Source organism: Cajanus cajan, chromosome 4 (assembly GCF_000230855.2).
Source record: "Cajanus cajan strain Asha chromosome 4, NIPB_CcT2T_4, whole genome shotgun sequence".
Classification (NCBI taxonomy): domain Eukaryota; kingdom Viridiplantae; phylum Streptophyta; class Magnoliopsida; order Fabales; family Fabaceae; genus Cajanus; species Cajanus cajan.
The window spans coordinates 41,039,629-41,052,673 of NC_138520.1; positions in this window are offsets into that span (position 1 = coordinate 41,039,629).

Genomic DNA, 13,045 nt, shown 5'->3' on the forward strand with positions numbered 1-13,045 from the left:
GAGGGCAAACTCACCCTGGAGAGGGCAAGACTCATGCTACCAAAGTGACTAGAAGCGCGGAGGTATGCACCAACCTGGAGAGGCTACTCAACAATTTTCCACCGGAAGACGCTACAAGTCAGAAGGTTGGCACATCACCCGGACAATTAGGTCAACTCCTTTACTTGTCAGCCGGTACACCAAAAGGGCGTCCGACTAAGTAAAGGGGGGGCAGCTGTAGACCCCTAAAATTGTCCGGGTCGGAAATAAGACTCGAAGACTCTCAAAGATCGAAGGAAAGTCAGCCAGAAGGACTCCCAGAAGACCATAGGACGACAATCTGTAGGTCTAGAGGTCTTAGGATAGCTAAAATAAGAAAAGTGGGAGGAATGAAGCCTAATACGGCCTCCCAGAGGTTCAGTACGGCCGTATTGAACATTTTGAATTCAATACGGCCGCACTGAACCCAATACGGCCGTATTGAAGTTTCTGAACTTCAATACGGCTGCATTGAATTCAATACGGCTGCACTGAACTTCAATACGGCTGCACTGAACTTCAATACGGCCGTATTGAGGTTTTTTGAACTTCAATACGGCCGTATTGAATTCAATACGGCCGTATTGTAGTTCAAAACTTCAATACGGACCGTATTGACCCCCAGAAACCGTATTGAGCCTCATCCCTATAAATATGACGTCAATTGGACGTCATTCTACACTTTTCCACACAGTTTTGACTCCCTCCTTGAGTATTCTGGGGTTTTTGAGCAGTGTTCTGCCCTAGAAATCTCTCTGGGAGTCGATCCGACGAAGTTCTGGAATTCCGAGCATTTAGCTTGGAGATTCGAACTTAGTCGAAGGGAAATCCTCCGGATTTCCATAGTTAAAATTTTATAGGAGGGAGCGAGCGGTCTTGTAGAGGGAGGGAACGCCAAAACGCTTCCCAATTTCTGTCAAGATATATAAGAAAGCACGCTTCAAAGGTTTATCTCTTTAAAGTCCCTTCTTTTACCGCTTTCTGTGTGTACATATTTAAACTGTCATCATGTAGATAGTTAATTTATAATTGCTTAGAATAAATAGGGGTAATTTAGTAATTTCGCACTATTATTTTTAAATAATCTGTCATAGGGAACCCGAAAGGGGCGCTGTGGGGTGCTAACACCTTCCCCACGCGTAACCGACTCCCTTACCCGACTCTGGTTGTAATGGCCGAAGTCGATTTTTGAATCGATTGCCTTAAACCTCTTTTTCCAATGTTTTGAGTAAAACATTGGTGGCGACTCCATGAACCCTTCCTTTTTATGAAAACCGCTAATCCATGGAGGGTCCCGCTTGGGATTAACATGGATTGGTGAGCCTTTTAATAAAATTGCTCGTTTGACGAGGTCTCAGTTTAAGAATAAGTCATTCTAGCAATTCATATTTTTAAACAAATAAAAGAGTCCAACCATCCCTCGCGAATGCCGAAAGCCCGTTTCGGGCCGGTGGCGACAGTGATCCATATGAATTTGTGCAGCTCTCCTATGCCAAAGCCATATATTTTCTTCTTGAGTTATTAGACATTTAGTGTTTGACATTGATATAGAGTGCTCTAAGTCTAGCATATATATGTTGTCAATCCTTTTTCCTATGAATCTGATTTCTTTACTCTTTTTATCACAAATCAAGAAACATGTGTCATCAAATTCAATTTTAAAGCCTTTATCACTCAATTGACTAATACTCAGCAAATTATGTTTAAAGCCATCAACAAGCAAAACATTTTCAATCAATGTTTGAGAGGAGGAATTACCAACATTGCCATGGCCAAGAATTTTGCCTTTATTGTTGTCACCATAGGTAACATACACTTCATTCTTCAATTTCAGACTTGAGAATTTGGAGGGATCCCCGGTCATGTGCCTTGAGCAGCCGCTATCAAGATACCACAGCAAATTTTTGGCCCTCAAGCATTCCTACAAAATAAATTCAGAGGAAAAATTTAGGTACCCATGTGGAGGGTCCTTGTTGGTTAGTTCTCAGCCTTTGACTCTTCTCAACCCAAATCATTTTTCCACTTGGAACTCCATATTTTCTTGAATAGCATTTCCTAATTGTATGACCCCTTTTACAACAATAAAAACAAGTTGCTTGTCTAGAAAAGTTGCTTTTGAGTTTTCTAAAATTTTGACTTTTCACAAAAGCTACTTTCTTTGACACAATTGGTATGCTTGTACTTGGATTAAAGCCAAGTCCACTCCTATCAAAAGTGTTTCTTTGCTTTCCCAAAAGAATATTCAAATTTGCATTTCCCTTTGTGAACCTTGCAAGTGTGGATTTCAAATCAGCATTTTCTTTTTCAAAAACTTTGCAATGTTCACAAACATCTTTTGAGGAATGAGCTTCACTAAAGTTAAACATAGTTTGAAGATTTTCATGCTCATGCTTCAAATCTTCAAGTTCTTGTTCAGCTTTAATTAAAGCATTTTCATACCATTTCAGCTTGTTTTTCAATTTTGAATTTGAGGCACCTAATTTGACAGCCTCTTCATGAATTTGAATAAAAGCTTCTTGGAGCTGGTCATAATCCGGATTTGATTCAAGGTCAGAGTCACTTACAATTGTGTCTTGTGCAGTTCCAGCCATTAAACACAAGTTGTTCTCCTCACATTCGGATTCTTCACTTGTTGTGCTTGAGTCATTGTCTTCCCAAGCAATATAAGCTCTTTTTCCTTTTGCATTTTTCTTAAACTTCTTCTCCTCTTGTTGCTTCTTTAAGGTATTTGGACACTCAGCTTTCATGTGTCCCGGCTTTCCGCATTCAAAGCAATTGAAGGAGGATGTGCTTGCTTCCTCTTTCTTGTTTGATTTTTTGTTGAATTTGTAGGGAGAGTTCTTCTTTCTTCTCATAAACTTTCTGAACTTATTTACCAGCAAATTGAAATTTTCGGTTTCGGAATCATCGGAGCTTGTATCTTCACACACCTCTTTTCCTTTGGCAGATTTTAAGGCTTTCAATGACACTCCTTTACCTTTCTTATCTTGCTGCTCATGTTCATCAAATATATGCAGCTTTTGCTCATGCTCCCTCAACTTCCCAAAGAGAGTGGCTAGTGTTAAGGAGGTCAAATCCTTTGATTCTTCAATGGCTGTCACCTTTGCTTGCCATGTTCTGTCCAAGCATTGCAGCACTTTTAAATTGAGCTCTTCCTTCTCAAATTTCCTGCCAAGGTCAACAAGGTGATTTATCAAGTGTGTAAATCTCTTTTGACAATCAGAAATAGATTCACCATTTTGCATTCTAAACAGCTCATATTCTCTAATGAGAGTATGCTTTCTTGATCTCTTTACATCACTTGTTCCTTCATGAGTGACTTGCAAAGTGTCCCACATTTCTTTAGTAGATAAGCATTGTGAAATTCTGAAAAATTCATCAATAGACAATGCAGATGTTATGGTGTTTTTGGCTCTTTTGTCATGTTGGGCTCTTCTCTTTTCCTCATCACTCCACTCACTCCAATGTTTTTCCTCAAGCTCACCATCATCATTCTTTTTCATAGGGATATAGGGTCCATTTTCTATAGCATCCCATACAGCAATATCAATAGCTTCAATGAAAATTCTCATCCTAATCTTCCAATAGACATAGTTTTCACCATTGAAAACAGGAGGTCTATGTATAGAGACACCCTCACCATAGGGTAAGTTGTTGTTGGCCATTTTTGAAATCTTGAATAACTCTCAAGAACCTTGCTCTAGATACCAATTGATAGAAAAGAATGGCACAATCCAAGAGGGGGGTGAATTGGATTTAATGACCCTTTAAAAATCTATCAGAGTTTTTGGATCTTAATTTCAATCAAAACTTTTCTATGACAGAATTTTCAAATAAAGCCCTCCTAAAGACTTGTTATGATGATATGAATGCAATGTGCTCACTTGATTCAACACAGTAAGGTTCAGCAATAATATTCAATTACAGATTCAAACCATCAAGATTCACATGCACTTATTAATCAAGTTTTATCTTCTTTAAAGTTCCACCAATGAATTACACAATATAAGAGATAGGGTAGAAGAAGATTGCACAAGTCTTTTATACTGGTTCAGCCACTCCACATGTTACCTACATCCAGTCCTTAATCACCACCTGATTAAGATTTTTCCACTATCTTTAAGCAAGAAGGTTTACAAGCAAACACACATGCATATACTTCACTACTAAAAGATAACCACTTTCTTGACCCCAAGAAAGCAATCCTTGTAGATCCCACTACAAGAAACTTCACCACTTGAGAACCCCTTCTCAAGATTTTCCACAAAGATTCACAAAGAATTAAAATGGAACGAATTCACCTGGAATTCTTGAACAAATCTTTGTCTTCCTCTTTCAAGAGTATGATGATGATGATGATTTCCTCACAAGCTTTTCACAAACGTTTTTCTCTTGGATTTCACAAAGAAAACTCTCCAAGATGTCACACAGACTCTCTAAAATGTTTTCACAAGTTGATTATCAGTTCTTACTCAATTGTCTTAAGTTTCAAAAGAGTTCAAGTCTATTTATAAAAGTTCAAACCCAGATAATCGATTATTTTAAAGAATAATCGATTATTTTGTTCTTCAGATTTCTGGAAATCAACCAAGAACAATTTAATCGATTATTTAGCTGGATAATCGATTATTCCAGAGAGTTGTTTCTAAAATAATCGATTATTTTGGCAAATAATCGATTATTACAGCAAGGCATGCCACTTAGCCCATTTGCTGAAATAATCGATTATATTTAACAATAATCGATTATTTTGAGTTAGTTCTTAAAATTTCATTTTAAGCCTCAAAATAACTCTCCAATGTTTTTAACTCATCATCATCTACTCCTTACTTAATCCTAGACAAGATTTGCTCAATGCACAAAGCACACACAATTACAAAAATTCATTTCCTAAGTTCTATTACATAGTTCCAGTTCATAGCATTCTCTTTGACTCTTCTTTAACTTTGTTTTTGTGCTCTCCAAGTTGTTGCATGTTGTGATCATCAAAACTCTTTAAGCTTCAAGCTCTCCTAAGCTCAACAAGTGGCCTATCCAAGCACCACTCTCAAGAGACTCTGTGTGAGCTCTTCCAGTTCGAAAATATTTTTCCTTTGCTCAAGTCCTAGGCTAGACTCATGCCATAAGGCATCACATGCAATTATGCATCATATATCATACATGGTCTGCCCGCCATCATGATCAACAATCATACACATGTCATAAGATATCACATGCAATAATGCATCATACATCATACATGGTCTACCCACCATTATGATCAATAATCATACACATATGAACATATACTCATGCCATATCATATTTAAACATTCATATATATCATCCCTATGCATACATATGAACCACACCTCAGCATACATCATGTATCATACATACATGATCCAAAACTTCAACTTAACATGCATTAACATCATTTCATTCATAAACATGTTCACGCCCGACGCAGCCTAAGCTCGCCCAGCCTAATCCCAACCTGAGAGTCCTAAAACTCATCCACACCCGGCGCGTTCAACTCACTCTCAGTGTCCTTGAGACAGAGACTCCTAAGAGTCTACTCGCCTGACGCAACCAAATCACGCCTGGCCTAACATCCAACCCGAGAGCCCTAAGCTCTTCCACGCCTGGCGCACTCAACCTGAGCCTAGCCTAATCCCAGTTAGAGAGTTCAAAACTCTCATCCAACTAACAAATCCAACCATATGCAAACACAAAAACACAATGCATAGGCTCCATACAACACAAAACAAACTCAAAATCAACATGCACCCATCTGATGCATCAAATTCACCAAAAACCCCATTTTTCCCAAAACCCCGAAAAATGAGCGAATTCTCCGATCCAACCATGGATCCTCACTTTCATGCATCAATTGAGTTTCTAAACTCACATGCAAATTAAACAACAAACATTCTAGCTTTTCTCACCTGGAGATTGGCTCAAAATAGCCAATAACTAAGAAGAAGTAGAATTCCCTTCCGAAGCTCAACCGGGAAATTCAATTGATGGAGTCATACTTGGGAATGCAAGAGGTGACACACTCAAAGATCCAAGAGGAGTTGGCTAGACATGAAGGTTTGGGCCAGTCAGGGCCCAATGGGCCTGATGGGCCTGGGAAGGCCCAAGTTGAACTTTTCATGGGCCATATTTTGTTATAGCTATTTTCATATGTTTTGTATACATCATGTTAGTATAGGTATCATATATTTTGGTCTTGTATTTTGGACCACATAGAGTAGCATTTTAGGTTTTAGGCTAGTTGGGCCTAGTTTTGGGCTTCATGGGCCTTTGGGCTTTTGGTACCCAATATTGGGCTCATTTTCATTCATGTAATTTTTCCTTTCCATTGTAATTGTTTGACCAATGTAATTAGGTCATTAGAATAGGAAAATACAAGGAATACTAAAGTATGCTAATTAGGTTAAACTAGGTTTAATTTGGAAGCCATTTAAGTTACATTTGAGTCACATGTTTTGCACCATTGGTGATGGAATCATGCTTTGGAGTGCAAGAGGTGACATACTCAAAGAACCAAGAGGAGTTGGCTAGACATGAAGGTTTGGGCTAGTCAGGGCCCATCGGGCCCAATGGGCCTAGGAAGGCCCAAGTTGAACTTTTCATGGGCCATATTTTGTCATAGCTATTTTCATACGTTTTGTATACATCATGTTAGTATAGGTATCATATATTTTGGTCTTGTATTTTGGACCACATAGAGTAGCATTTTAGGTTTTAGGCTTGTTGGGCCTAGTTTTGGGCTTCATGGGCCTTTGGGCTTTTGGTACCCAATATTGGGCTCATTTTCATTCTTGTAATTTTTCCTTTCCATTGTATTCATTAGACCATTGTATTTTGGTCATTAGTTTAGGGTTTAAGGAGGTTTAATAGTTCATTTGAATTAGGACAAATTAGGTCAAATTTAGGATGAATTTAAGTTGCATTTAGGTCACACTTTTGGCACCACCTTGGTTGCACAAGTGTGACACCGAAATGCAACCCTAAATTCACTCTAAATTCAACCTAATCTCTCATTTAGCTCTACATGACCGGTCATGAGCATGTGACACAAGGTTTGAATTCAAATTTGAATTTGAATTCAAATCTTGGCGCCAACATGTGACCAATCATGTGGCGCCAAGTGTTCTCCTCAAATTCGGATGCTATATGTTTCCCTCCTCTCACCTATTGTACTCACTTTGAACATTATTGAAATTTGAGAGCCAAGTGCCGAGTTTCTTCAAAGTCTTCTAGAGAGAGAGTGAGCTTCACCTTTAGGAATTCATTAGGATTTCCTTCTCTTTGAGTGTGAGCTTTCTCTTGCATCTTGAGCTTGGATACTTCCATCCAAGGCTTTAGCCTTCATCATCCGTGTTCATTCATACTTCAAGCTTCATTTCCATTCGGTGTTATCTCCTTAAAGAGGATCCGTGGCTAGGAGGAGCTAAGGAGAAGAACATCCATCACTTCTCCCTACTTTCTTCCATCATTTTTGGTATCAAGAGCAAGGTCTTCAAGGAGATAAGTTCTTGAGTTTTTGGTCCGATTGTTTTTGTGTTCTTTGTGTTCTAATTGTCTTGTTTGAGTTTTTCAATTCGGATCTATATGCTTTTAATCATATATTGTTCCATAGATCCATTGTTTGATTGTTTTGAATTTCTTCCACAATCAAATGTTTAGGAACTTTTTGTTTGTGCTATTTTGATTTTATTTTGAGTCTCTCCATTCCTTGTATGTGTCCGTGATTGGACCTCATGCATTGCATTTAGATTTTGGTTTTGAATCTATGTTTTGTCTTAGAAGTTTGTGTTTAATCCTTATATGTTGCAAATTCCTTGAATAGCATGTTTAACCTTGTTTTGTTTTGAATTTTGTCTCATATTTTGCTCTCGGATTTGTGTCTCTTTTGCCTCCTATATGTGCTTTTTCTTTTACCTTATTGTGTTCATGATTTGCTATTAGTCCTAGCAAGTTTCCTTAGAGTTAGGTTTCCATTGTGTTCTTTAAGTTTTCAAATCACATTCTCTTGAAAATCTTCTAAACATTTTGTGACTCAGAATTTCAAGTGTAATCCTACTTCTAGTGCACTCTTCTTGTGGATTCAATTTAAAAAAAAAATGATGATTAAGAGGCTGGAAAACAGAGTTTAAAACAGAGCCTAAAAGACCTAAAAGTTGAAAAGCAAAATAGTTCAAAAAGAATCCAAACCAAAACCTAAAACTAGTGCACTAGTTTATCATTCTCACTTGAAATTTGACCTAATTTTTGGCTGATTTGTATTCTCGTTTTCTATAGCTTGGAACCTTAGAAAAATTTGAAATAAAAGGCAAAAACACTCTCTGGAATCTTAATTTGATACTGGAAAAATAAAGAATTAAAAAAAAATATATAAGACAATTTAAAATACAAAAGCCGAGAGGTGTACATTGGTGAAAATTCATTTGGTTCCTTGTTATTGTTTTGGCTACTACTTTTGCTATACTTGTCCAATTGCTTTCAAATTTTTTTTGTTTTCTTCATCTACTCTAGTACCTATCTAGGATTCATTCTAACTGAGTGCTAGCTTCATTTTGGAGTCTTAATTTTCCAGTTTTACTTGTTGAACTTCTTTGAGTCTTGTCATATACACATATTACTCTTAATTTTGGTATAAGCTTTCCAAATTGTGCTTTGTTGCTTGTCTAGTTTTCTTTCAATAATTTCCTGTGCTGGAAGTGGCCTTAAATCCTTGCTCAAGGATCAAGCATTGCTCAACAAAGAGTAGGAAAAAATTTTTGGACACTATAATCACCAAATTTGACCTAATTTAGTGACCAAAATCCTCCTAAATTTCCTTCACTTGAGTGACCAATCCCTTCACCTTGTGAGGCAGCCACTTTAACCTCTTTGTTGTGTTTCTTTTGCAGGTCCAGGAGCATCATATTGAAGGATTAGTGGCGGATTAAACACTTGGTTAAGTGTTGGAAAATTTGCACAACAATCCGTCACTAATTGGTCACTAAAGCCATCATTTACTTGTTTTCCTAGGCTAGTTTACATTTTTGTCAAAACTCTTGTATTTTAAATCAATTTGTAAAGCTTGGAGGGAGTATTAAGAAGCTGGTCAGGTATATCTACATCCTTGATAGCAACTCACGTGTAGTACTAGTGGAAGTGGCTTGGAAATTTCATATGTTTCAAGCTTCCACTTAGGGTTATCCGACTAGCTACTTGTTCTTGCTTCCTTTAAGTTTCTTGTCCTTAATTGTTTAATTTTGCTGCCTTGAAACGTCTAGAATTGTGTAGTTTTATTTGCTCATGCTTAGTTAAGTGTCAAAAACAAACAAATTTGTGAAAAGCATACAAAATTTTTGTGAAAAGTTTTGGGGAATTGAAAATACCACAAAGGAGTTTAGTGATCTCCACTTGAAAAGGCTTGGTTATTAAGTGGCTCTTTGTAGCTCACTTCCCTTACTAGTGCAACTTGTACACTTAGACTTCCAAGTGCTATTTTCATTCCTAGAAAATACCAAAAACATTTTATAACTTTTTGCATAGCATACAAATTCTTTTTGCTTAACCATGAGTCATCATACTCAAGGTAGTAGTGACTTTGATACTCCTAAAAGTTTTGAAATAATTGTCAAGGAGGTTGAAGCACTAAAACTTTGGAAAAATGATGAGATGCTTCAAAAACAAAAAGAGAAACTTGAAAAAGAAGTACAAATCATGGCTTTGGAACAAGAAATCCAAAAGATTAAGCAAAGGGAAGAAAAACTTTTGAAAAGATTGAATAAAAATAAAAGTCCAAAAGGTTCTTCTAGGAGCTCAACCAAGAGCTCCAACGATTCTCAAAGCCAAGATAATGATGGTAGTATGCATATGGATGCTTACTATCAACCAACACCTAGGAGAGTCATTAAGGAACACAAAGTGAGGGAATCAAGGGTTGATCTCCCTTACTTTCATGGAAAAGAAGATGCGGATGCCTACTTGGATTGGGAAATGAAAGTGGAGCAAATCTTCACTTGTCACCAAGTAGGTGAAGAAAGAAAAGTTCCCTTGGCCACCTTAGCTTTCCAAGGACAAGCTATGTATTGGTGGACCTCCTTAGAGAGAGAGAGAAGACTTCACAATGACCCTCCAATCACTTATTGGAATGAGTTGAGGAGTGCTATGAGAAGAAGGCACATACCTTCTTATTATAGTAGGGAGCTTATGGATAAGCTCCAAAGACTCCAACAAAAGAATATGAGTGTTGAGGAGTATAGACAAAAGATGGAGTTGTATCTCATGAGGGCTGGCATAAGGGAAGAGGAAAGATTGACCATTGCTAGGTTTTTAAGTGGTCTAAATTTTGATATAAGAGATAGAGTTGAGTTACTCCCTTATAGGGACCTTGATGATTTGGTCCAACTTTGTATAAGGGTGGAACAACAAAATTTAAGGAAAAATTCTTTAAAAGGAAAAACTCAAGCTAACTCTTATATCAAGAATGACTACAAGAGGGAGGGTCAATATGACTCTTCTAAAAGCTCTAGTAAGGGTCAAGAAAAAGAAAAAGAAAATGATAAAAATGTTGTCACTTCTAGTAGTAAAACTAGTGACATCAAATGCTTTAAATGTCTTGGGAGAGGCCATATAACTTCTCAATGTCCAACTAAAAAGGTCATGATTTTGAGAGGACAAGACATTTATAGTAGTCTTGATGAATCTAGTTCTACCACTTCAAGTGATAGTGAGACTAGTAAGGAAGATCCTCAAATTGAAAAGCTATATCCTGTTGATGGTGATCTTCTTATGGTCAAAAGGCTTCTTGGAAGTCAACCTTGTCCCACTTCACTATCACAAAGAGAGAACATCTTTCACACAAGATGTTTAGTTTCCAAAAGAACTTGTTCTCTCATTGTTGATAGTGGATCATGTTCAAATTGTTGTAGTACAAGGTTGATTAACAAGTTAGCCCTTACCACCATTCCTCACCCTCACCCTTACAAACTTCATTGGCTCAATGAAGGTGAGGAATTGGAGGTGAATCAACAAGTGAAGGTCAAGTTTTCTATAGGGGATTATAAAGATAAAGTTTTATGTGATGTGATCCCTATGGAAGCTTGTCATATTTTGCTTGGTAGGCCATGGCAATTTGATAAACAAACTATACATGATGGCCTCACTAACAAAATATCCTTCATTCATAAAAATAAGGAAATTGTTTTTAATCCTTTAACACCACCCCAAGTGTTTGAGGATCAAAAGCAAATGAAAAAGAAAAGAAACAAAGAAAAGAAAGAAGGACAGAGTGTGGATAAAGGGGACTCCACTAAGACATTTGTGACAAAAGAGAGTTATTTTATGACCAAACAAGACTTGAAAAGAACTCTCTTTATTCATAAAAGTTTTGACTCTTGTCCTAATGCTGCCACTTATCTTAGAGTTGAGAATGAAAAACAAAATAAATTTCAAACCAAGAATTCTCAACTTAGAGATATAGTGAAGAAGGAGTGGACTATTCCTAGTGTTACTCCTTATACTACTTCCTTGAAGGTGCACAAGGAAGGAAGTATTTCTTTGGATTTTCTAAAGCACCCAATTTTCGGTTTACATTGTTTAGTAGATCTAACTTGTAATAATCTATATTCTATGTTTGATCTTATGGGAAGTTCTTATTTTTTTGAACTTAATATGTTTCCTTCCCTACAAGACAAAAATAGATTATATGACTATGAGTATCTTTATAATAAACAATCAAATCCAAAATTGTTTAGGACGTTTTTTAGTAGTATTTTCTTTATATTTTAGGAAAAGCCTAGGATACCATTTAGGGTACTTTAGGCAAGATGTTATAGTGTTTAAAAATCAGTCTTTTCATTGTCTTAGTCATAGTGTTCTTACATTTTTAGGTTTTACTTCTAGGTTATGCTTAGAAGAGGAACCTATTTCTAGAGAGTCTAATATTTTATCTTTCTTTGTTAGGTTAGATACTAGGACTCCTCTTAGGATCCATGATCTTTTCTCTTACAATGTTACTTCTTATTCCTTGCATGTTTTATATGTAGGTGTTAATTTTTCTTCTTCCATTCATCCTCGAGATTTGAGGACAAATCCTTTTCAAGAGGGAGGGGATGATGGAATCATGCTTTGGAGTGCAAGAGGTGACATACTCAAAGAACCAAGAGGAGTTGGCTAGACATGAAGGTTTGGGCTAGTTAGGGCCCATCGGGCCCAATGGGCCTAGGAAGGCCCAAGTTGAACTTTTCATGGGCCATATTTTGTCATATCTATTTTCATATGTTTTGTATACATCATGTTAGTATAGGTATCATATATTTTGGTCTTGTATTTTGGACCACATAGAGTAGCATTTTAGGTTTTAGGCTTGTTGGGCCTAGTTTTGGGCTTCATGGGCCTTTGGGCTTTTGGTACCCAATATTGGGCTCATTTTCATTCTTGTAATTTTTCCTTTCCATTGTATTCATTAGACCATTGTATTTTGGTCATTAGTTTAGGGTTTAAGGAGGTTTAATAGTTCATTTGAATTAGGACAAATTAGGTCAAATTTAGGATGAATTTAAGTTGCATTTAGGTCACACTTTTGGCACCACCTTGGTTGCACAAGTGTGACACCGAAATGCAACCCTAAATTCACTCTAAATTCAACCTAATCTCTCATTTAGCTCTACATGACCGGTCATGAGCATGTGACACAAGGTTTGAATTCAAATTTGAATTTGAATTCAAATCTTGGCGCCAACATGTGACCAATCATGTGGCGCCAAGTGTTCTCCTCAAATTTGGATGCTATATGTTTCCCTCCTCTCACCTATTGTACTCACTTTGAACATTATTGAAATTTGAGAGCCAAGTGCCGAGTTTCTTCAAAGTCTTCTTGAGAGAGAGTGAGCTTCACCTTTAGGAATTCATTAGGATTTCCTTCTCTTTGAGTGTGAGCTTTCTCTTGCATCTTGAGCTTGGATACTTCCATCCAAGGCTTTAGCCTTCATCATCCGTGTTCATTCATCCTTCAAGCTTCATTTCCATTCGGTGTTATCTC